This window comes from Myotis nattereri, assembly GCF_964212035.1.
Source record: "Myotis nattereri genome assembly, chromosome: 7".
NCBI classification, from domain to species: Eukaryota; Metazoa; Chordata; class Mammalia; order Chiroptera; family Vespertilionidae; genus Myotis; species Myotis nattereri.
This window is the reverse complement of record NC_138082.1, coordinates 19,770,041-19,794,087: the sequence shown is the minus strand read 5'-3', so window position 1 is coordinate 19,794,087 and position 24,047 is coordinate 19,770,041. Positions and strand designations below refer to the sequence as shown.

General features: G+C 39.5%; 1 pseudogene across 1 annotated transcript; it reads right to left on the bottom strand.

The window, feature by feature from the left end:
• Positions 1–11,039: 11,039 nt before the first annotated feature.
• On the bottom strand, positions 11,040–13,456 carry LOC308522534 (zinc finger and SCAN domain-containing protein 4-like; annotated as a pseudogene). Its single transcript has 2 exons — positions 13,412–13,456; positions 11,040–11,844 (listed from the first exon to the last, which is right to left on the bottom strand). The product of its transcript is annotated as a zinc finger and SCAN domain-containing protein 4-like (transcript).
• Positions 13,457–24,047: the final 10,591 nt, after the last annotated feature.

Here is a 24,047-nt window from a genome sequence, read left to right as displayed (position 1 = left end):
CATGCTCTGACCAGGAATCAAACTGTGACCTCCTGGTTCATAGGTCCATAGTTGATGTTCAACCACTGAGCCATGCCAGCTGGGCTAATCACTTCACTTTTTTTAAAAAAAATATTTTAACCGAGGCATTTTTCTTCATGAATCATTATATTAAATCATTTCTCTTAATAAAATTGTTTGTAAGGACCTTTATAAAACCGAACTGACGGGATTTTCCAACTTTGACTAACCAAGAAAATAAACAGCAGCTCTTTTCTTTATAATGAATAGTGGAATTAACACAATCACTTGAAAGCAGGATAGTCAGTCCCTGAGAAGCATAAGGAATTATTCTGAACTAGATTAAATTCCATATGAGACATTCTGCCAGCAAAGAAAGAGATAAGGATCATCTTTTTGAGTGATAGGGAAGCTTCTCTAACAACATGACTTGTCAAGGAATAATTCTCACTCTAAGTACTTTTTACACAAAATGGTGACTCACAAATCTGGGAGTGAGGAAAAGGAAAAAGTTCTGAGCAGCTAAACAGACTTCACCTTTTACATGTTTCTGAGCTAAACCGGTAAGCATGACACATTTTCCTAGCTGGGTATTTGATTCCATGAAAGACACTTTGTTTTATGAACATAAGAAATGAGAAAGAGAGAGAGAGAGAGAGAGAGGAAAGAAAGAGAGAGAGAGGAAAGGATATCTTATCACTAATGAACAGATAATTACAATATCTAAAAATATAAATTATATGTAAAAGGATATCTGTGATTTTAATGACAAATGCTTATTGAGAAGTGTAGTCATTTTTCATACAGTCACAATGACAGATCATAAATATACATGCCATCTCTCTCTTTCCAATTGCTAAGGCTGAATAGGATTCTCTTAAAACTTCATTTTCATTGAACCACTGTCCAAGATGGTAGATCTTTGGGTAGGGAAGTGATGCTTCATTAGGCCCTGAAAGAATGACTTGTCCAAACAAATTTAAGGGTGAAATGAATTTCTCATAATGTTTCCCTTGTTTTCCCCCAGTACCCAGAACTGTAGTAGATATATGTCTACCCCAACTCCCATAAGCTCACATTTGCACATTCAAGCTACTTAACTCTCTCTATGCACCTCTGAGTGCTCACTCAGATGGTCATTTAGGGAAGTGACATCTTGATTTCTAAAAACAAGGTTTATGTGGCCTAAATTGCCCAAATTTGTTTTAAAATTCAGGTATGTTCAACAATGAAATACCATTTAGTCATTTAAAATGTTGAGTGCACTATTTAATGCCGGGAGCCGGTCCATCCTTGCTGTTTCAAGGGACCTGGCATATATGGCATACTGTTCTTGATATGTTTGCTCACCTTCTTGGCACTATGCGTTTTAACCAAGGTCACCTCTCTGAGAAAGGTTGTTTCCCCAGGTAGGGATTTTCCCCTGAGGTTAGGGAGGGAATAAAACCTCTTAACTAAGTGCCAGGCGGGTAATTAATCACTTTAACTATGAACAATCACGCTTAAGCTACATAATCTTTACTCCCTGGAATGGAGATAAGAAACGTCCTAACCTTTGGAATAGAGATTGATAGGATTGGAATCAACTGGTATAAATACAGATGTAACAAGACAGAACTTAGAAGACAGAACCTACACAGAACCTAGAGACAGAACTTCGCTGGAGAGAACATGGCAAAAGATCCTGGACAGAAACTGGCAACAGAACCTAGAGACAGAACCTAGCGAGAGAACATGGCAAAAGATCCTGGACTGAACCTGACTATAGAACATGGCAAGAGAACCTGACTAGAACCTGGTGACTGAACCTGGCTGGAGAACCTGGACAGAACCTGGCTGGAGAACCTGGACACAGAACCTGGCTGGAGAACCTGGACACAGAACCTGGCTGGAGATCCTAACCAGAACTTCGCTGGAGATCCAGACTAGAACTTGGCTGGAGATCCTGGCTAGAGATCCTGGCTAGGCTGCTGATCAATTGAACGCTGTCTCCGTGTCATTCCTTCTTCGCCAACTCCGTCTACACCTTTGGGGACCCCTGGACCTGCTGGGGTTGGACCCCGGCAATTTAATAACATGGAAATAGGTTATGACCTAGTAATAGGTGGGGGAAAATAGTTACCAAATACTGTACATGAAAAGTATTTATATAATTTTAAATAGAAATGCATACATATATGCCATTTACCCTTAACTGGCATAAATTTGGAAAGTTGTACCAAATTAATGATGATTATCTCTCAGTGGTAAAATTAATGGTAATTTTTATTCATTATGGGGGAGTACATGAAACCTATGGAAGTAGAGTTTTTACTTATTTCAGTCCTACTTTCACTCATTTTCCCGTGTAGAAATTATGAATTTGGTAACAAAATTTCACATGGCCACTTTTATGATAAGATATTAATGAGCATTGTATCAACCTGGTGGTAAAGCTTTCTCCTTGACTTCTCCTTCATCAGAAAGGCCTTTAATCATCATATGATAAAGGTAAAGGGCCAAAATATAAATAATGTGATCACAGTTTCATCTTTCCAATTAGACTCCCCACCTTTCATCTTTCCCAGCCAAACATACTGTCCATCGTGACTCTGATCATCAGAAAGAATTGGAACCACAGGAATCTCCAAGAGAATCTCTATGGAGAATTAACATGTATTGACAATATATGCTAACTAACTAACGTGTACTGTAATATATTCCAAGTGTTTTATATGCAGGATCTGTGGATTAGAGATTTGCAGTAATGTGCCCAAGGTCACCTAGCTAAGTGGCAGATCTTGGCTTCAAACCCAAGTCTAATTTACTGAAAATCCCATTCCTTTCCTTCAGGAAGTATCAACCTCCCTAAAACAATTCTTGAGTGCCTACTTCATGTCAAACACTTTACATCCACCCCTTTGATCCTCAAGATAAACTTGATAGGCAGTTATTGTTACCCTCAATTGACAAATGAGGAAGTTGGTGTTCAGAGACTTTAAACAATTTCCCTAAGGTTATACTAGTGCTGCAAGATCTACACAGATTTCAGCAGTTCAAAGCTGAATTTTCCTACTACAACACTATATTAGAGTTTGCTAGAGCTGCCATCACAAAATCCCACAAACTGAGTGGCTTAAACAACAGTAATTAACTTTCTCACATTTCTGGAGGCTGGAAGTCCAAGATCAAGGTGTTGGCAGGTTTGGCTTCTTCTGAGGCCTCCCTATCTTATGAATGGCTGTCCTCTTGATGTGTCTTCATGAGCATATCCCTGGTATCACTCCAGGTGTTCAAATTTCCTCTTCTCAGAAGGACACCAGTCAGATTAGATAAGTGCCCACCCATATGACCTTAATCACCACTTTAAAAGGCTCTATTTCCAAGTACAGTCATATTCTGAGGTACTTGGGGTTAGGACTTAAACTATGAATGTGGGGGGGGGGGGCAGGGACATGAAGGACAGACACAATTTAGCCCATAACAATCACCCCACAAGGTCATAATACAGATCTCTTCCAGACTCTCTTCAGTTTAGGTTTTCACCTGTTCCATGGACTGTCAGCTTCTCAATCTATATGTGTACCTATTCCAACATGCTTCACACTATACAAAGTTTAGAAATACACTCATTATTAGAAGAGTAAAAAGAGGGTAGACTATTTAGCAGCAGACTATACGGCTATGTAGAAAAGGAAGAGATTACACAGATCCTTACAGTGATTTATTATTTCGGCTTCTAGAGAGAATGGTAGAAATACAAGGGCCAACTTCTTCCCTGTGTGTCAGAAAAACTCAGTCTATGCCCTGGGGTTAGGTAGAGTAAAGTCTTAGGGATATTTACAGCCCCAGGCATACCACCTCCTCACATCCTGTGGGGGAAATGGGCTCAATGAGTCAGCGACTTGGTTGGAATCAGCCCGGAGCTTCTGGCATAAATAGTAGGTTCATCATATATAAATGAGAATCATTTTCACCTTGAACCAATTGATTCTAAAGATATGATTCATTCAAGATAAAGACAAATCCTTTACCTACATACATTTGTAGTCTGTGTGTGTGTGTGTGTGTGTATTTTATACTTTTAGAACACATCCCTTTTTATACTTTTGGCAAATATAAAAAGAACACAGGAATTCAACTCAGGAGATGGGTGAAAGAGAAAGAGAGGAGGGGCAAAGATAAATACATACACATATGCAAACACATATCATTAATTACACAGCTAGTCAATGATCAATGCATAGATATAGACACACAATTAACTAAGAAATCTGCTTTGAAATCTAAACTATCAACACTACTTTACTTCTTATGACTTTTTTCCCTTTTTTTCCCCCTTTGTTCAGTGTGGACTTCATTTAAAATATCAATTACTAACAGTCTTCCAAAACCAAGAGGGATGTCAACAAAATTATGTAGCTAATGAAAAGGTCAGCGTATTTTTTGTTTCTGTGTCCTAATGGCCCAATTTAATTGTTTTTACTAAACTGGCTTATTGTTAGAATGTTTGTTAATATAATACAAATTAATTCAAAAAATTGGAAAAGATTTCAGGGGAAGAAAGCTCAACTTGATGCAATGTAGTTAGATAATCCAAACAGTTGATGTCATTCTCCACTTTTTATTCAAGAAAAGCTTTCCCTTGTCAAGTACATGATCTTATGCCAACAACCCATTGTTTTCAGTCCTACACTTGTCTACTTTCCAAAATAGACATTATAGCCACTTACTCTGTATGGAGCTAGGGACATAATGAGAGGATTGGTGCTTTGGGTCATTCACTCAGGTTATCACGTTTTACCCCTGGATTCCAAGTTCTCTTCATTCTCTTGCACATACTTGTGTTTCATTTTTTAATTTATTGTTGACACTATTACAAATGTCCCTCTTTTCCCTCTCCTTTACCCACCTCTACCCAGCCCCCCTTCCTCTGGCCATCTCCACGCTGTTGTCTATGTTCATGGGCTATGCATGTATGTTCATGCATTTTTGATTCCTGTTTCTGGGAACAACATTGAGAAAGAATCCTCTGGGTGGCCTAATACCTCCAGGATCTTATCAGGATGAGCTGACGCCCAAGCCCAATCATAAAACCCTCAAACGTGACACCCTACCCAGCTGGGGCATGGGTTCCCCATCCACTGCCAGCCTTAACGGTGGTCACAGGAACTTGGAGAGAAGAGGCTTCAGCCAGGTCATCAGTATCAACAAGCTACATAATTAGCATGGCTGCCTAAATTCCAAACTTTCAACTGTAGAGTTAAATTATAGTTTTCCTTAGTCAGATATTCAATCACATTATTTCTCTAGATCTCCTTGACCTTGGAAGATTTAAGGGATGAAGTATATGAAGGTGAAATGAAAGAAGTGGACTTGCATGCCTGTGCACCTTCTTTGTTCTAGTTCCAAAGAGATACGCAGGTATTTTCCTAATTTGCAGCTGCTACTGTTTGTAAATCTTTATAGGCCGGATGCTAAGATAGCAGCTGCAAGCATTTCCTTTCCTATATACCTTCCCCTAGTAGTTCCTGCCTTATGAGTTGGTATGGTCATTTTCTATCCAATTACTAAAGTCAGAAGTCTGGGGGCCATCCTGAACAAATATAGATGGTCCTACCTACAAGGTATATTTTTATTCAACATCTCCAACCCAGATTACTGAAATATTCACCTACTCTGTATCTTTACTTCTTCAACTGAAATACCCCTCAAATCCATTCTCCACATACCTGCCAGACCATCACTGTTAATGAAAGTTGATCTCATGCTACTTTCTTGATTAAAAACCTTTCAATGGCTTCCTATTGTATTAGAGTAAAATCCAAACTTTTCCCCATATCTTACAAAATTCCCCAAGGCCCTGCCCCGACTACCCCCTTTACAACACCTCTGTGCCTTATCCTAACTCCAGTCACACCAGCCTCTGTCACCTCTGGTTATCTGGAAGGTCCTTTCCTGAATTCATCACATGGCTGACTCTCTTTTTCCTTTGAGTTCCTGTTTAAAAGTCACTACTTTTACTTGTCTGTTTGTTTACTGTTTGTCTCCACCTCAAAATGCAATGTTCGGGGATTTTCTCTTAATTCTTGTATTCTCAATGCCTAGCATGGTGCATGCACATGGTAAGAATTCAATAAATATTGAATGAATGAATGAATGAATGAATGAGTGAGTGACAAAATTATACAATAGATTATATATAGAATATTAAAATCTAAAAATGGCAATTAAAGTTAAAATGTAATTATTTATGTCTATCATTTAACCCAATTATGATTAAGCCTAATTTTCAAAATGCTAGATAAACATTGTTGTTAATTTTACTTAACCACAATAGAAAACCCTGTATACCTATGACATACATATGCTTAGAATGCATGTTTGTATAGTCTAACTCTCACAGTTAGTTAATCATGTCTGAAAGTTGTTGGCTCCAAATTCTTAAAAAGAGAAGGAACACTGATGATTTTATTTGTGAGAGCTTTAGACAAATTTGGCAAATTTGTATATTTGCAACTTTGGCAAAGGGAGTATTGACCTAACATCTTTACTGAAGAAATGCTTTAGTAGAAGTATTTATTAGCATGTAAATATTAGAGCTGATTAACGGGGATGGTTAGGAGAGATCACTCCATTTAATTCCTTTTTTTTTTTTATTTAACTCAGAGGGGAAAGGAGAGGGAGTAAGAGATAGAAACATCAATGATGAGAGAGAATCATTGATCGGCTGCCTCCTGCATGCCCCACACTGGGAATGGAACCCACAACCCGGGCATGTGCCCTGGCCAGGAATTGAACCATGACCTCCTGGTTCATAGGTTGATGGTCAACCACTGAGCCATGCCGGCTGGGCTCCATCTAATTCCTAATACCAATTATTTCTTGGAGTGCTACTTTGCTTTCTTTAAATTGTTTCTTTAAGTTATTAGCTTGATCCCAGTTATCCTAGGCTGAATGTAACCATGCAGAGTTTCATCCTCTTTTTTGCATACTGCAGGACCTCAGCATGAAACAAAGAATGTACTGTTTGTAAATCTTTATAGGCTGGATGCTAAGATAGCAGCTGCAAGCAGTTAAGCATTAGGAGATTCTTCTCTGCCCCTCCCTTTAGTCATTTAAATTCCTCTCTGGATGAATGCACCAACAACCCAGTTGATAGAGATTTGGAACATCCTCTAAGTCAGTGGTTCTCAACCTTCCTAATGCCGCGACCCTTTAATACAGTTCCTCATGTTGCGGTGACCCCCAACCATAAAATTATTTTCGTTGCTACTTCATAACTGTAATGTTTCTACTGTTATGAATCGTAAATATCTGATAAGCAGGATGTATTTTCATTGTTACAAATTGAACATAATTAAAGCATAGTGATTAATCACAAAAAACAATATGTAATTATATATGTGTTTTCCGATGGTCTTAGGAGACCCCTGTGAAAGGGTAGTTCGACCCCCAAAGGGTCGAAACCCACAGGTTGAGAACCGCTGCTCTAAGTCTTATTTTGACTAATCTAATTTCCTGTAAAAAATATGCAGCATTTTCCTAGGTTTGCTTAATTAGTATATTTTGATTTTCTTTGTAAAAACTTATTTTTATTTGGTGGGTAGGAGGACTGATAGAGGTGGATGATTATAAAAGGCAATAGTTTTTATTGTTCTCTTTCTGGAAGAACTACTTTTTAAAAGTCAACCAAAAATAGCTAATTTAGTGCTTTAGAGATATGAAATGCTTTATGTTCTAGACAAAAATAAAAATGGACTTCCAAAATAGAATTTCCTACTAGGGGACATTCCGCCATAACCTCTGACATTATTGATTTGCAGGCATAGTCATTGTGGTACTAACTTCTCCCCTGGAAGGGACTTTCTACCCAGCTTTCCATTAGTTAATATGTTTACAGGAGATGCATATAGCAAAATATTGCAGAGTACAATTGGTGAAATTGAATTGAAATTAATCAAATGAAGTGCCATAAATAGGTTAGATTCAGGACATCATAAAGACTTCTTCAGAACCATTAGGGTAACCATAACGCTCACTTTTAATCTTAACTTGAATTCTAAATGAGGATATTTTATGAACAAAAAAAGATGTTCACAAAAACATTTCCAAGGAAATAATTAAGACTATTGCAGAAGGGGAATAGCCTTCTTAGGGTTGCTGGCCAGGTTTGAAAATTAAACTAACAAAGACAGATTAACAGAGAAAAGCGCAGTTTGTTGAATATAAGTTTTATATGATACGAGAGCCTTCCTAGAGAAATGGAGACCTAAAGACCCAGTTAAACTGGTGTATTTTCATGCTAAGTTTGATGAAGAGTGGACAGTTGCAGTAGAATATGATCGGTTAAGGAGTATGAGGTCAGTGTAGTAAACTGGGGGAAACTTAGGCCTATTTGTTAGAATTCTTCTTGGCTTCCCTTTGTTCTCAGAAATGAGGATGCTCCTTTCCTCTGAGGACAGGGAGGTCACCTTTCTTTTTTTTTAATTTTTTATTGCTTAAAGTATTGCAAAGAGTATTACATATGTCTCCTTCCCCCCCCCCCCCCGCCCTTGAAAATTCCCTGGCCTAGGGAGGTCACCTTTCACATGAGGGTTGTATAACTTGTTTCAGGGAAGAAGAGGGAAGGAGGTCAGAGTGACCTCTTGCTTCTGTCTTTTTCTTAAACTTCTTCAGCTTAAAATATTCAATATGCCAAGGTGCCATATTTTGGGGTTAGCATTTTTTAACCCCATTCCTATCAAGGAGAAAACCATATGCAGTAATATTTAAAGGGTCTCCAGAGATTAAATATAAAGATACACACATACACACACACACACACACACTCCCACAATTATAATGAGGTATGTATTTTTCCTCCTTTTTTCCTCACTGGGATGACGAAGGATGATTTGACAGTAGTGCTCTCCTCATTAACAGAGTGCTAGAGCTGGACAGGACTCTCAATATTCATTAATCCAGACATTTCCTGTGAAGAGACAGAGGCCAGGGAATGGAAGTGAATGATCAAGTGAGGCACATCTGCCTAGCAGAGGTGTTGGGTTTAAAACTCCTGACCCCCAGCTCGGTGTTTTCCCAATCATACCATGCTTCTTCTTGGCAAATGTTCTGACTGAAGGAATATTCAAAGAGGAACTTGGAAAGGGGAGAGTAAAATAAATTGCCAGGTGGGTTAATAAGAATGGTTTTTCATATTGTCTTCAAGGTTTTCTCCAGGGGATTTCTGTGAAAGAATTGAGCCCTAATGCCCAAGGCTTCCATCATGTGTAATGAATTCCCTTCCCGCCCCCCCCCCCCCCTCCACCCATGCATCTAGCCTGGCACAAGTGAAGGACCATCCTTGGGAGTAGAGAGAGAATAATCACTCAAATTATTTTTCTGTGTTCTGCAGTTCACATGAGGTACACACACTGAGAAAGATTGGATTCTTTAATACAGAATGGATGAGCACTAGGCAGTCAATGGCAACCAGAGGTAGAAGATTTAACAAACGGAGGAAAACAGTTTGGTTTAGGGAGGTAAGGTGAGAACATGGGCTTTGTGACCATCTGAATTGAATGCAAATCTCATCTATGCCACTTACAGGCTGTGACTTAATTTCTATAAGCTTTATTTCTTGATCTATAAATGGAAATAATATAGCCTACCTCTCAGGAGCACCTGTAAAGATTAAATAAGATAACATATGTGAAGTACTTAGCCCAATAGAAATACTCAATATATATTTTAAGGAGGAAATTTGATTAAATGGAATGAGCACATGGTCTTTGGAGTGGGATAGGCTTGAGCTCATGTCCTGATGCCACCATTGAATCTCCTAATAAGGTGCATGAGACATTGCAGAAGCTCAGTGAAATCTTAATTTCTTCCTCCTGGGATCTACCTCTTCACATCAACTCATTAATATAGAGCAATGACTTTCAAACTGTGCCAGATTCACTGAGAAACTTGGTAAAGCAGATACTGGAGCCCCATCCCCAGAGTTCTTGATTTAGTGAGTCTGCAGTAGGGCCAAATTTTTTGTTTCTAACACTTTCCTAGATGGTGCTGAAATTGTTTGTGGACTACACTTTGACCTTGATCTAGATGCAGAGCTGTTACTCTTGGGTACTGGAGGACAATCTTAGCTTTTGGCTTCTGATTGAAAGCAATATTAAAATACATCAGCTGAGACATCTTAACTTATTCTGATACTGATAATCACAACATACCTGATTACTATTCTCAATTCTACATTGTTTTTATTTTTATTTTATTTCAGAGAGGCAGGGAGAGGAAGAGAAAGATAGAAACATCAATGATGAAAGAAAATAATAGATTGGCTGCCTCCCGCACACCCCCACCTGAGGATCTAGTCTAGTCCGTAACCTGGCCATGTGCCCTGACTGGGAATCAAACCTTAATCTCCTGGTTCATACATTGACACTCAACCACTGAGCCACGCCAGCTGGGCTTATTTATTTATTTTTATTTAACAAGTATTTATTAGTCATTTGAAATGTGTCAACCACACTCTAGGCATCTAAGTAGTGTTGATGAACAAAACAGAAATTCCCCTCCCTCCTTAAAAATATATTTTAGTGGAGAAAACAATGAAAGGAAAATATAATTGCAAGGTTATAAAGTATGTTCTAAATAGAGTGGTACTATGGTAATATACATAACATGACATATTAATTTGCATTACATCAAGGAAGCTTCTGGTGTGGAGGAAACATGTCTGAAGGCAGTCCTCTGGTGTGCCCTGGGGTGGTGGGGGTGGGGGGGGGCGGGCATTGGTAGGTGGATGACTGGTGGTAGTGTCTGGGGCAGACTGAACACACATAGGGCTTCTCTCCCATGTGGATGCTCTCATGAGCCAGAAGGTTGGTTCTGTGGCTGAAGGACTTGGTACACATGCTGCACCTGAAAGGTTTCTCTCCTGCATGAATCCTGTGGTGAAGGTGTAGGTCTGAGGCCTGGAAGAAGCCTTCGTTGCATGCAGCACAAATAAATGTCCTCTCATTATTGTGTCTTCTCTCATGGACGTTTTCCCAAGAGAAATACCTAAAGATCTAGGGACACTTTTCACATTGGTCTGACTTTTGGGCTTCGTGGAATCTTCCTTGGTTCCCCCTACATGTGGAGTTTCCTTCATTGCTCTGGTGGCTAAGAACAAGCTCAGGGGAGACCTGGTCCAGCCAGCAGAAAAATGCCAGTTCTACCTCCATGAGGACATCTTGGTAAGAGGCTCCTTTCTGAGACCTGGAGGTGCCCAGACTTGCTCTTTTGGAGCTGAGTGGATTCGCCAAAGAAACACTTCTCTCCTCAGGCCTGGGACAGTACTCTTCCTGGATAATGAGTAGGGAACGTGTTTGACTGCCTTGATTAGTAATGCTTCACTAGTTTTCAAAGAAATGTTGCCACCATTTTCTTTACTTTCATTTCCTTGTCCTGTTTGCAGAGAAGTATCTTAGGGAGTCCAGGAGGGTGTCTCCACATTTGCCTCTGTTAGGGCTCCTATTGACAACTGTTTTGTTAGATGAACAATGACTTATCTGAGGGCATATTCTTAGAAAAGAGGCCTTCCCGTCCCTGCATGTGGACGTGGACCAAGGCAGGGCGCTCCATGTAATCATCACTCAGGTCTGCCATGAATGTCTCCAGGTTTCTGCCACTTGATTCCCATTTTCCTTTCAATGTGGACCCGTCGCTGCAGTGCCTATTGAACATAAACTGTGCCAGGGCCGCTTGAAAAATAATTTCATCCTTGCTGTGTTTTTCTGGCTTTAGCCATTACTGAAATTACTTATAGAGTCTTTGCAGTTCCTGCCTTGCACACGACTTATTGCTGTTTTGAAATGAGCTGAGCTGAGTGTTCTGGAACCCAGAGGACACCCCCTCTCCCCCTGCCCCCCCCCCCCCAACACACACCTTTCAAAGAGCAGGTTTTGGCTAGGTTTAAAGTCCATATTTTCTGATCCACAGTCATCCCTGCAAGGTTCAGATAGAAATGAGGTTCTAAGATCTAAATCCATTCTTAGCAATATTTCTCAGAGACTCAACTCCCAGGATTCAATACTTGAACTCCTGTATTGATGGTGGTGGATGCTTAACAGACTGTGAGCTCCTAGAGAAGACTGAACTTCAAACTGGGCAATCCTGGCTGGACCAAAGGCTGAGCTGCTGTGTGACTGGCTGGCTGCACTGGCTTCATCTTCAATTCTACATTGTTTTTAGTTTTCTGTTCCTCTGCATACTGCCTTTGAATGCAGAGCTCAGTTTGAAGTAAAGAAGAATAAGAAAATTACTCGATCAATACTTGTTGAACCAGATAATTCATCTCAAGTGAAAAGCACAGCTACATATTTTCCAGTTCTGTAATTTTCCAAGATTTCTCATTATTTCTTTTTACAGGTGAAAACTTGGGGTAATCAATTAAACAGTAAATCAAATATTGTGATCCAAATACTGTCTGACTCACAGCTTGGGACACACAAATGCATCAGACTTAGGGCCAGCCTTTTATGTCAGTTAGTTGCTATTTGTGTCAGAGATCAAACACTGGTGTTTCAGTGTTACCTGGAAGACTTGTTTTATTTTGTTTTCTCTGAGTATTTTATTTGATGTCTATTATGGACTGAATGATTACCACCCCCACAGTCCCCAATTCATATGTTGAAATCCCAACATCTCAGTATGGAGATGAGGGCCCTAAGGAAATAATTAAGGTAAAATGAGGTCATAAGGGTGAGGCCCTAAATCCTATAGGATTAATATTCTTATAAAAAGAGAGAAAAAACTATCTATTCTCTCTCTCTCTCTCTCTCTCTCTCTCTCTCTCTCTCTCTCTCTCTCTCTCTGTCTCTCTCTCTCTCTCTCTCCACTTGCATCTACCAAGGAAAGGACCTGTAAGACACAATGAGAAGGTGGCTGACTACAAACCAGAAAGAGAGCCCTCACCAGAAATCAAACATGTTGGCACCCTGATCTCAGACTTTCAGCCTCCAGAACCATAGAAAAAAGTTTCTGCTGTTTAAGCTACTCAGTATATGGTACAGGTATTTTGTTTTGGAAGCTCAAGCAGACTAATACCATACTTACCTGCTATTGACCCAGAGTGTTTTATAAAAATTTGAATTGGTCATTGTATTGGGTAGTTTCCAGGTGCAATGACCAATTGCAGGTCTACTCTCCACCATTCTCCCTCCTCCACTTATCCTAATTTGAGTATCTGTTTTCTATTAGAAAAACTGATAATATGATTGTCAACATTTTAAAAATGGAGAGATTTTGCATGAAAATAAATCTGGATTGTCATATACTCATGAGAAATTAGAAAATCTGGCAACAAAGCTGGCAATAATAAACTGGCACTTCCTTTTTAGACTAGGCATTAGCTCTCAAGTTGGGCATAGCTCCCACTTGGCATGCCTCACTCAATTACCTTACCAGGCTGGCCTCTGTGGCCATCTGAGAGTACTATCTCCATTCTTCAGGAGATAATATGAAGGGCTAAAAGCTCATATGCTTGGAAATTTCTTTGACTGGCTGCTGTAGGTGCTACTAGTAACAGCTCACAATTGCAACCTTTTGATCACCTATGCTTGGGTGATCAAAGCCACTTAGCTTCTTAGTGCCTAGGAATTTGCCTCCTAGATTAACAATACATTCTAAGATGGACACCTCCATCCTAGAAGAAACAATCATTTATCCTGACCAGGCTTGGTATATCTTCTAGACGTGGGCTTGCCTTTACTTCCACAGTGCCTCGGCCAGTCCCACTGCAGGTTCATTGACTTAGTATCCTGCATAGCATCACTTTGGATCAAGGGAAACACTTTATGGTAAAAGGAGTGCAATGGAGAGCAGATGACTGTGGGATCTACAGGTCATGCCACATACCGTGTCATCCCATCATCCAGAAGTTACTGGTAGGATCAAACAGAATGACCTCTTAAAGACATAGCTGAGGCATCAGCTTGAAGATGACCTTTAATGAGGCTGGGGCACTATCCTTTAAGATAAAGCATAGAATTTTAACCAATGACCATTGTATTGGTCCAGTATTCCCAAGAACTAGAAAATATGGGCCCAGGACCCAAAGCGTGGAAGTAGGAATGACCTCATTCACCATCACTCTGAGTTCAAATTGAGCAATTTTAGTCTCTTGTTTCTGAAGGGGAAACTTTTCCACCAGGAGGACACAGTAAGAGTCATTCTAAACATAAATTGCTGGCTGCCACCTTGTCACACAGGAGCTCCCACAATGGTGAGGGAAATTGACCCTGATCATTGCAAGGAGGTAGCACAGCCATGATGTGGGTAAAAGGAGGAATATCTATAGCACATAGGGGATACACTGGGCCATCTCCTGGTATTCTCAGGCTCAGTTTTACTGTGGCCAGTCACCATGACCATGACCTAATAAGGACATGGTACTCAGAAGCTCAGAATCCTCAGGAAAGAGGGTCTGGGTCTTCTATAGTTTTCTCCTGCACAAGGATCTTCATTTCTGGCTCTAGGTTATCCTAACAACCAACCTAAATTATTGTCCCTCTCACTGACACTATATTAAAACATCCCATCTCTCAGCTAACATCTTCAGGGTATTATGCTAGTTTGCTGAGAATATAATCTTACAAGCATCTAGAGGCAAGAGTGGCCTGCTTTATGGCATTGAGCATTTTGCCCATGAGACCTGAGGCATCTGCATATTTCAAAGGCCCCTGAAGGCCTATAAAACTGTAGAAACAAAGTTACTCTTAATGCAGGTAAAATGAAAAAGGTGGGTAAGCTAATTATCCAGAGCCTGAATGTAGTCTAAATAAATACCAAAGACCTGAGGTAGACATGTTCTAAAGTTAAATTATTTAGATTACTTAAGTTTTCTACTTCATATAGCTTATGCAGATCTGAAATCAGAATCTTTTGAAGTTGCAGTAACACTCTTTGTATACTACATTTTTGTTTTATTTTGTAATTCCTGAGACTGACAGACCTGAAGAATATGAGTTTAACTATTAAGCAAGAATTTTCCAAGTAATAACCATTAGTATAACACTTTTCTATGCCAACTTATAAATAACTTCCACATTGTGGTATTTTTTTTCTCTTTTCTTCACTTTCACACTTTAGTCATTTCCCAAATCTTAATTATTTCATTGAGTGAGACAAAACTCTGGAATACAGAAAGAGATTCTTGTCTTAAGTATATCTCTGTATACGGGTGCCTGGAACCATTAGGACATTGGGAAATGACACTTTTTTTCTTCACAAAGCATACAGCAAACAGTGGTGTTTACAATGATGAAGGAAAAAAATAAAATTTCACTTTATTGGTAATAAAAGTAATAGGTGTTGGTGTTTTTGCCATAACAGTTTCCCAAACTACTTAGTTTTTATATCAGACTGATATTTATTTTCCTCTAAGATTTCCTTTGGAAAAAAATGCAAGCCTTCTGAAAGTGTTTCTACTTTTTCTTAAAATCATAACACATTACTTGCAAATAAATATTTCCGATGCTTAATAGTCACTCTTTTGAAAAATTTTGTAAATTGTATTTTTAAAACTATACAAAATCTCTTTAAGGCTTAATTGAACGCATTAAGTATGCTTTTCTAATTTTTATTTTTATTTTAGAGGTTTTTCTCAGTTAAGTCATGGTACTCTTTAATTTCATAAGTTTCATTTTAGGTTAGCCTGGAAGTATCATGAATTTAATTTGATTATTGTAAGATGTGATTTTCAATTGTCTTTCTCTGTGTGATATTACCCAACTTCAGAAGATATTCAGAATGTTCTCTTTCTCTCTTCCTCTCCCTTTTCCCTTCCCTCTCCTTCTCTTTCCTTCCTGAGCTCTATCTGAACATTAAGTGAGGCTGAACAAGGCAGTCAGGTGTTCCGTGGGAGGGGGCAGTCACGATGGCCCAGCACAGGGTGCAAAAGCCCAAGACAGTGAAGGGGACAGTCACACGGACAGCTATGCACAATGGGATGCTGGAGCCTCAGTGCCGGGGCGGGGGGGGGGGGGGGGGGGGCGGGGCAGGGAGCACCTGTGCAAATGTGTTGGCGCCTGAGCAGTGTGAACTCATGGGGCATGACAGCCAAATAGGGTCATGAACCCTGAACTGAGTCAGAAGAATTCCAAGAAGGGGTCAGCCCAGTATGGAGTGTCAGGTGAAGAGAGTGTCTACACAACTTGGAGGTTGAACTAATTGGCACAGTGTTGGAGCCTGGGCAAGTTGGAAATGGTGTCCCTAGTCGAGGGAAGCAGAGAGACTCTGCAGCACTGGCCTGGTCTAGAGTCTTAAAATCTGAGTTGGTGTCCACACACACAGGTAACCAATTACAGAATAATGGAATCCAAGCAGGTGAGAAGGGCATCCACATGGGCAGTGAGGGGGTGTCTGGAGCAGGGTGTTGGGTTGAGGGGATTATCTGCCTGGGTTAAGCGGCAGTAATCACCACATACAGGGAATGGAGTCTGAGAATTAGAGTATCATAAGAAAGCCATATTAGGTTCCTAATTTTGATGATTATATTGCAGTTATGTAAGGGAATGTTCTAGTTTGTAGGAAATGCACGATAAGGAGTTTGGGTGTAATGGATCATTCTGGCACCAACTTACTCCTGAATGGTACAGGGCATGCTCTGCTAAGACACCTGACTCCTTTTAATCTGTACTTAAGTCTCAGTCCAAAGGCCACCTCAGAAAGCCTGTCTCTGGCCCTAACCGGTTTGGTTCAGTGGATAGAGCATCAGCCTGCAGACTGAAAGGTCCCAGGTTTGATTCTGGTCAAGGGCAGGTACCTTGGTTGCGGGCACATCCCCAGTAGGAGGTGTGCAGGAGGCAGCTGATCAATGTTTCTAACTCTCTATCCCTCTCCCTTCCTCTCTGTAAAAAAATCAATAAAATATATTTAAAAAAAAAAAAGAAAGAAAGCCTGTCTCTGGTTTCCTAAGGGAAAGTAGCTCTTTCTACCCTTAATCATAGTCTCTGTCTTATTAAGAGTTTCTCCATAGAACTCTGAAATTATCTTCTTTAGTTATTTGTTCTTTATCTATCTTCTCTAGGCAGAGATCTTGCTTTCCAGCACACTGCTGTATTTCAATACCTAGAACCAAATATAGTTCTCATTGTGAATGAATGACAAAAATATAGGGTAAAAATATAGATTCTGTAGGAGGGACTTTTGAAACATGAAAACATTTTCAGTTCAAAAAATACAATTAAGCCGAAACCGGTTTGGCTCAGTGGATAGAGCGTCGGCCTGCGGACTGAGAGGTCCCGGGTTCGATTCCGGTCAAGGGCATGTACCTGGGTTGCGGGCATATCCCCAGTGGGGGATGAGCAGGAGGCAGCTGACCGATGATTCTCTCTCATCGATGTTTCAAACTCTCTATCTCTCTCCCTTCCTCTCTGTAAAAAATCAATAAAATATATATATATAAAAAAAAATACAATTAAATTTAAAAAAAGAAATAGTTGGACATTATAAAAAGTTAAAAATTATAATTTAAATAACTTTTAAACACAGTACTCTGATGATACATTCTTAGAGAGATGAATTCTCCCACATTCTTAGAGAAATGTAGTCCAAAAACACAGCATAGTACTCGACAGGTAATAATCACTCAATCACTCAATAAATATTAATACTGATTGTCATTACCCTAAAACCCGTGATAACTCTTCATGGAATAAGACTGTCATTTATCTGGTAATTAAATGGTGCATATTTATAAAAATACATTAAAAATATTGTTTCTTCTCTTCTATGTCAATTTTAAGGAAATAAATATAAAAGATTATTTGCAACTGCATGAAAAAAGCATCTTATAATGTCTTTACTTCATATCCCTAGTTTTACTTTTCTCTGTTGCAAATTGACTCCTCTTCTCCAACTGTAAAAATGAAAGAGCTACTAATATTTTAACCTCATGTTGCACAGGAAATGTGAATGATGAAGAAATAAAAGAATGAGCAAATGGATAAATTACCCTGAAAGTTAGGTCATCTGATCACACTCCCAAAGCCTGAGGAAGCTATGAGCTTCTGCTTTATTCTAGGTGTCTGGGGTCAGAGGGCACTTGCATGTGCTAACTGGATTTGGGGTTAATCAGCTCTTTTGTGTTCTTTATCTTCTAACACTATTCATAATTTCACTGTTTTTTTATTATTTTTGTGTGTGTGGTCTATGAATGGTTTCTCTAATGTATATTCAGGCAGAATAATGGGCATAAGGAATTTGTGGTTGAAATGGTCCAGGAAAACACACTAAGCAAAAACTTCTAGTTGCTTCTAGCTGGAGAGTCATTAATTTATGTGTTGACCAGCAGTTGTATATGAAAGGAGGATCTAATTTTTTATTTTATCTTTATTGTTGAAAGTATTACAGATGTCCACTCTTTCCCACTCTTTGACCTCCTCTATCCCACACCCATCTCCCCACCCCCACCCCTGGCATACCGCACTATTGTCTGTGTCCATGGGTTTTGCTACCCCCTATCACTCATTAATAGATCCACACAATTAGTTTCACAGATTGAATAGTTTAACAGATTAGTCACTTAACTAGTTCTTGAGAAAACAGGACAGTTAAGTATTGGCAGAGCAAAGGGAAAATATCAAGTTCTGGAGTGTGGGACATTTATTCAACAGAAATGCAGTTCTGGTGGCCAAGCCAAAAGGTGGGGCTCTACACAGCAAAAGGCAACACAGTTGGGTGGGAGGGATGGAGAAAGGGAGACGAAGGTGAGAGGGCAAACCTCTTTCTCTCGTTACCCTCCCACTGGTCATGCAGATTTCAGGAGAGTATAAAGACTACCAGAAGGCCTCTCCCGTCTTTGTCTTAATATCTAATGATGTATCAAAAAGGTTTTTAAGTACCAATGAAAAATTCATCAAAAAGGGTAAAAGAATGTAATACAAATTTTCCCTCTCCCATTAATCCCCATGGTCTTTTGAGTAAAATGTGTAATTGCCTAAAACCAAAACTTTATGCCATTAAACTAATGGACTTAAAAAACTGACTAATCTTATGAAAAGGCTGAGAGATGACGACTGGATTTAAATCATTTGGATCCTGACACCAAAGTGATCAAAGTTGAGAGAACAAAAAGCAGTCTCCATACAAAGTGCTAAAAGTGTGTCCCAGCCAGAAACGTGTGTGGCTGAGTCACATCCAATGATTGAGTCCATCACAGCCTCTGCAGGTTTTAGTCTTTGATTTTAAAACAGTCAATGTTGCCAGGCCAGTGTGGCTCAGTGGTTGATCCTTGACCTATGAACCAGGAAGTCCCAGTTTGATTCCCAGTCAGGGCATATGCCCGAGTTGTGGGCTCCATCCCCAGTGTGAGGCATGCAGAAGGCAGCCAATCAATGATTCTCTCTCCCTCATTCTAGGATTAAAGAGATAATGTTATGTTTGTCAGCAAAAAGTCTTCGAATAGGCAAATGGTCACTATTCTCCAGAAAGAGTTGCCTTAGGTTCAACTTCTGTTTTGACCCTGCCCACCAGGCTCAGCCCCTGAATGCGCATGCTCCGTGGGAAGAGCTGCATCCCGCCTTGACATCCGCTTCACCGCAGCCTCGGAATATTCATTCTGTTTCTCCCGTCTCACTTTCTGTCACATTCACAACTTGTTTGAGTGTATCACGGACACACAGAAATTCAGGATGTAGTAACCATGAAAGGTTTTGATAAGTTTAAAATACTAACAAATACAAGATTTTATTTTCAAAGCGGCATTAAAGTAAGAGGTAGACTGGTCATTACTGCCTTTTGTTTTCTATCTGAAATCTCTCAGACTTGAGTTACATCAAAACTCCAGTTCTAGGCACCAGAAATCTAAAACATTTTCCCAAATATGCACCCCCTTTAGGGCCCCCATCTGGAGCTCTTCCTCAAGCCAAAAGGAAGGTTTGCTGAGTCAGTGGATGTCCTTGGACTTGGACCTATCTCTCTACCCACCACTTTTTCATCTGCCATCCTCCGGCCTCCTGCTGAAAGCTGGCAGATTGTGACTGCATTTTGACCCTGGTTCTTCTGAAATTCTTGTGAAATGCTTAAATCACTTCTTCTTCTATTGTTGCAACTTCCTCTGGTGTATTCTCTTGAAATCTTTGCTTAGGAAATTGTCTTATCTCCTAAATTGTAGCCACCCTACCTTTCTAAAACTGAGGCCTCCCATTCTTCCTTATTTTGTATTTTATCTAGAGCCAAGTCAACTGCAGAACTGCCCTTTATTTCTAAATTTTTGTTATACATGAGGATGTCTTTGTAATATTAGCTATTTATTTGGTTTGTTCAATCTTTTTTTTTTCTGTCACTCAATACAGAACTGATTTGGGAGGTATTCTTAAAATGGACTTGCCATAAGTACAAAATATTCATTCTAACCACAGAGGTTTGCATAGCATGAAATCTTGCCTTAAACATTTCTCTCCTTGGTTGGTGAGGACTCTGATAATTTTCTAATGTTTCTATGAATTAAGGACATCCTAAAGTCTATTTCAACGAAGTAATTTTCCTACTCTACATTTGCTTAATTCATGCATGCAATCTAGTATTCTATTTAAAAAAGATATCATCTGTGGATGAGATGGAACACAGGAAACCAATTGACTTACTAAATCTTGAGGCAGTAAACAAAGACTTTCTGTCTGAGCTCTTTACCACAAACACAAATAACCCTAAACCCTTAAATCCATGTTAATAAATCTGAAACACCCATCCCCTCCTACATAGAATGTCTGTATTTTCCCAGCCTTGGAAGCAACTGTTTAACTGCTGGCACAATTCTTACCAAGTTCCTATCCTTCACCGTGTCAGAAAAAGTTTTCTGCTCAGTCTTCTGGTTTACTCAGCACGTTTTTCTTGAATAGCTCCTATTTCTGAGTCTCCTTTTCCCACAGAAGACTACATTCCTTCCCATGTGCAGAAGAAGGGCCATGTGACCCAGACAGAAGAACCACAGATGTTATGACTTACGGATGGTGGAGAAATTGAGAGAACCCACATCTCATGTTGTTTATCCTGGGTTGTTTGAAAGACTCAGTAACCACCATTCATAAAAACAAACAAACAAACAAAAAACAGGTTCACACTGTGCTTCTGCCCAGAGAACCCACAAAAGAGCTGCCTAAGAGAAAGGAGTTTGGTAACAAATCACACCTGCTTTGCAGAGCACCTACCCTTATGACTTGACATTTGCGGGAACCTATCTGAAATCAGTGTTTTACTGTTTTCTATCAACAGCATATTACTAAAGTGATTTTTATGGCCTGCCACATTACCTAAGTTTCAAAGCAGACCTTTCTAAATAATACCCTACAAATTTTTATGAATATCTAGCCAGGCATTTTCACATGGTACCCACAAATAGGTAACTAATTTTATTTAAAAATAACATTTTAAATATAATTTCAAAACTTTATTGTGCATGGTCCATTATGGATTATAAAATGGCAGTATGTATAAATACCTAGCATTTATTACCATTGTATCAGAAAAGGCATTTGTTTATTACAATAATTGACTACTGTTTATTACACTTTAATGACTATAAAAGCAAAGCATTCATATACTAAATATAAATAATTAGTGGTGAATAAAAACCACAATATTTCATTAACATAAGTTTGGAAAACTTGAGTGCTGTAAACCCTCCTTGTGCACATCACAATGCATGGGCATATTTAAGATACTTAAAATTCCTGGAGCAGAAGCTACTGGAGCCAGAAAGTGGTAAAAACACTTACACAACAATTTTGATGAATTGCTGAAAGCTGAGGATATAAAATCAATATACAAAAATCCACTGCATTCCTATATACTGACAATTAAATTTGAAAAAAAATAAATGAAAACACAAACCAATTCCTTTAATATTGCAATAGAAAGAATAAAATACCTAGGAATTAACTTAACAAAGGATGTGAAAAACCTATACACTGGAAACTACCAAGCATTATTTAAAAAGATTGAAAACAACACAATGAAATGGAAAGACATTTTGTGTTCATGGATTGGAAGAATCAATATAGTTAAAATGTCTATACTACCCAAACCAATATACAGATTTCATTCAACCCCCATTAAAATCCCAATGTCGCCCCGCCAGTGTGACTCTGTGGTTGAGTGTTGACGTATGAACCAGGAGGTCACTTTACCAGTTCAATTACTGGTCAGGGCACATGCTTCAGTTGTGCGATCAATCCCTAGTAGGGGGCATACAGGAGGCAGCGGTCAATGATTCTCATCTCTCTCTCTCTCTCTCTCTCTCTCTCTTTCTCTCTCTCTCTCTCCCTCTCCCTCTCCCCCACGACTCTCTCTGTCTCTCTCCCTTCCTCTCTGATTATATATATATATATATATATATATATATATATATATATATATATACTAAAACTACCTCACACCCATTAGAATGGTTATTATCAACAAGACAAGTAATAACAAGTGTTGGAGAGGTTGTGGAGTAAAGGGAACCCTCATTCCCTGCTGGTGGGAATGGAGACTGGTACAGCCACTATGGAAAACAGTATGGCAGTTCCTCAAAAAATTAAAAATAGAGCTCCCATATTACCCACAATCCCTCTTCTGGATATCTACCCAAAAAACTTGAACACATTTATTCCCAAAAATATATGCACCCTTATGTGCACCCCTGTGTTCATTACAGCTCTATTCATGGTGGCCAAGACATTGAAACAACCAGTGTCCTGCTATAGAGGATTGGATAAAGAAGATGTGAGATATATATATATATATATATATATATTCATGGATACTACTCAGCCATAGGAACAGATGAAATACTCCCATTTGTGACAACATAGATGGGCCTTGGGAATATTACATTAAGCAAAATAAATGTCAGTAAAAGTGAAAAACCATATTATTTCACTCTTATATAAGATATAAAATTGAAACTCATAGACACAGACAATAGTATGATGGTTATCAGAGGGAAGGGGGGTGAGGAGTAAAGGGTAATCAGAGCCAAATATATGGTGATGGAAGATGATTTGACTTTGGGTGGTGGGCACACAATGCAATACACAGATAAAGTATCATAGAAAAAATAAATAAAAATAAAAACAAATTTATATGGTCTGAACAGTATTTTTCTATTGGCATGGTCTCCTCCTCCACAGGCAGGAGAAGAGAATAAACCTTTCGTGCACCACATACTGCATTAGCTGCTTTCTAATATGTTATTCCAGTTTTTCCTCACAGCAATCTTATGAATTATACTGTTAGCCCCATTTGCCATATGAGAAATGAAGCCTCAGAGAGATTAACTAGCTTAGGTGGCTGAGTTGGGATTTCATTTCATTCTAATGCTCATGTTTCTTCCATGGAACATGTCCCAATCAAGGAAGGTGCTTCTCTTCCTTTTGGAAAAACTCTACCTAGAACAGAAAAATGAAGAGGTAAACCAATTCATCCTGAATTTCAAAGGAGGACAAAGCTATCATTCTCCCAAGTTCAAGAAAAAAAATAGCCCCAGAACAGTTTGGCTCAGTAGATAGAGTGTCCACCTGCAGACTGAAGGGTCTCAGGTTTGATTCTGGTCAAGGGCACAAGCCCAGGTTGCAGGCTCAATCCCCAATAGGGGATGTGCAGGAGGCAGCTGATCAATGATTCTCTCTCATCATTGATGTTTCTATTTCTTTCTCCCTCTCCCTTCCTCTCTAAAATCAATAAAATATCCTATATAATAAAAGGCTAATATGCAAATAGACTGAACAGTGGAACATCCAAACAACCGGTTGCTATGATGTACGCTGACCACCAGGGGGCGCACGTGGAACATGGCAGGTGTCGGCAGCAGGTGGCAGAGCGTGGAACATAATGGGCGTTGGCCGCAGCAGGATGGTGGAGCAAGGTGAGCGGGGGCGTCAGACCAAGGTGGGGCACCAGTTGCTGTCATTGGGATGAGCTTCTGGTGGTTACTGAAAATTGTTTGCTCCCACGCGCCACGGTCCCACTTGGCGCTCGCACCCGCTTCAGGCTCCTGGTGCCAGCCCCAATCACCCAACACCGTCAGCGGGTGCGAGCGGTGGCTGCAG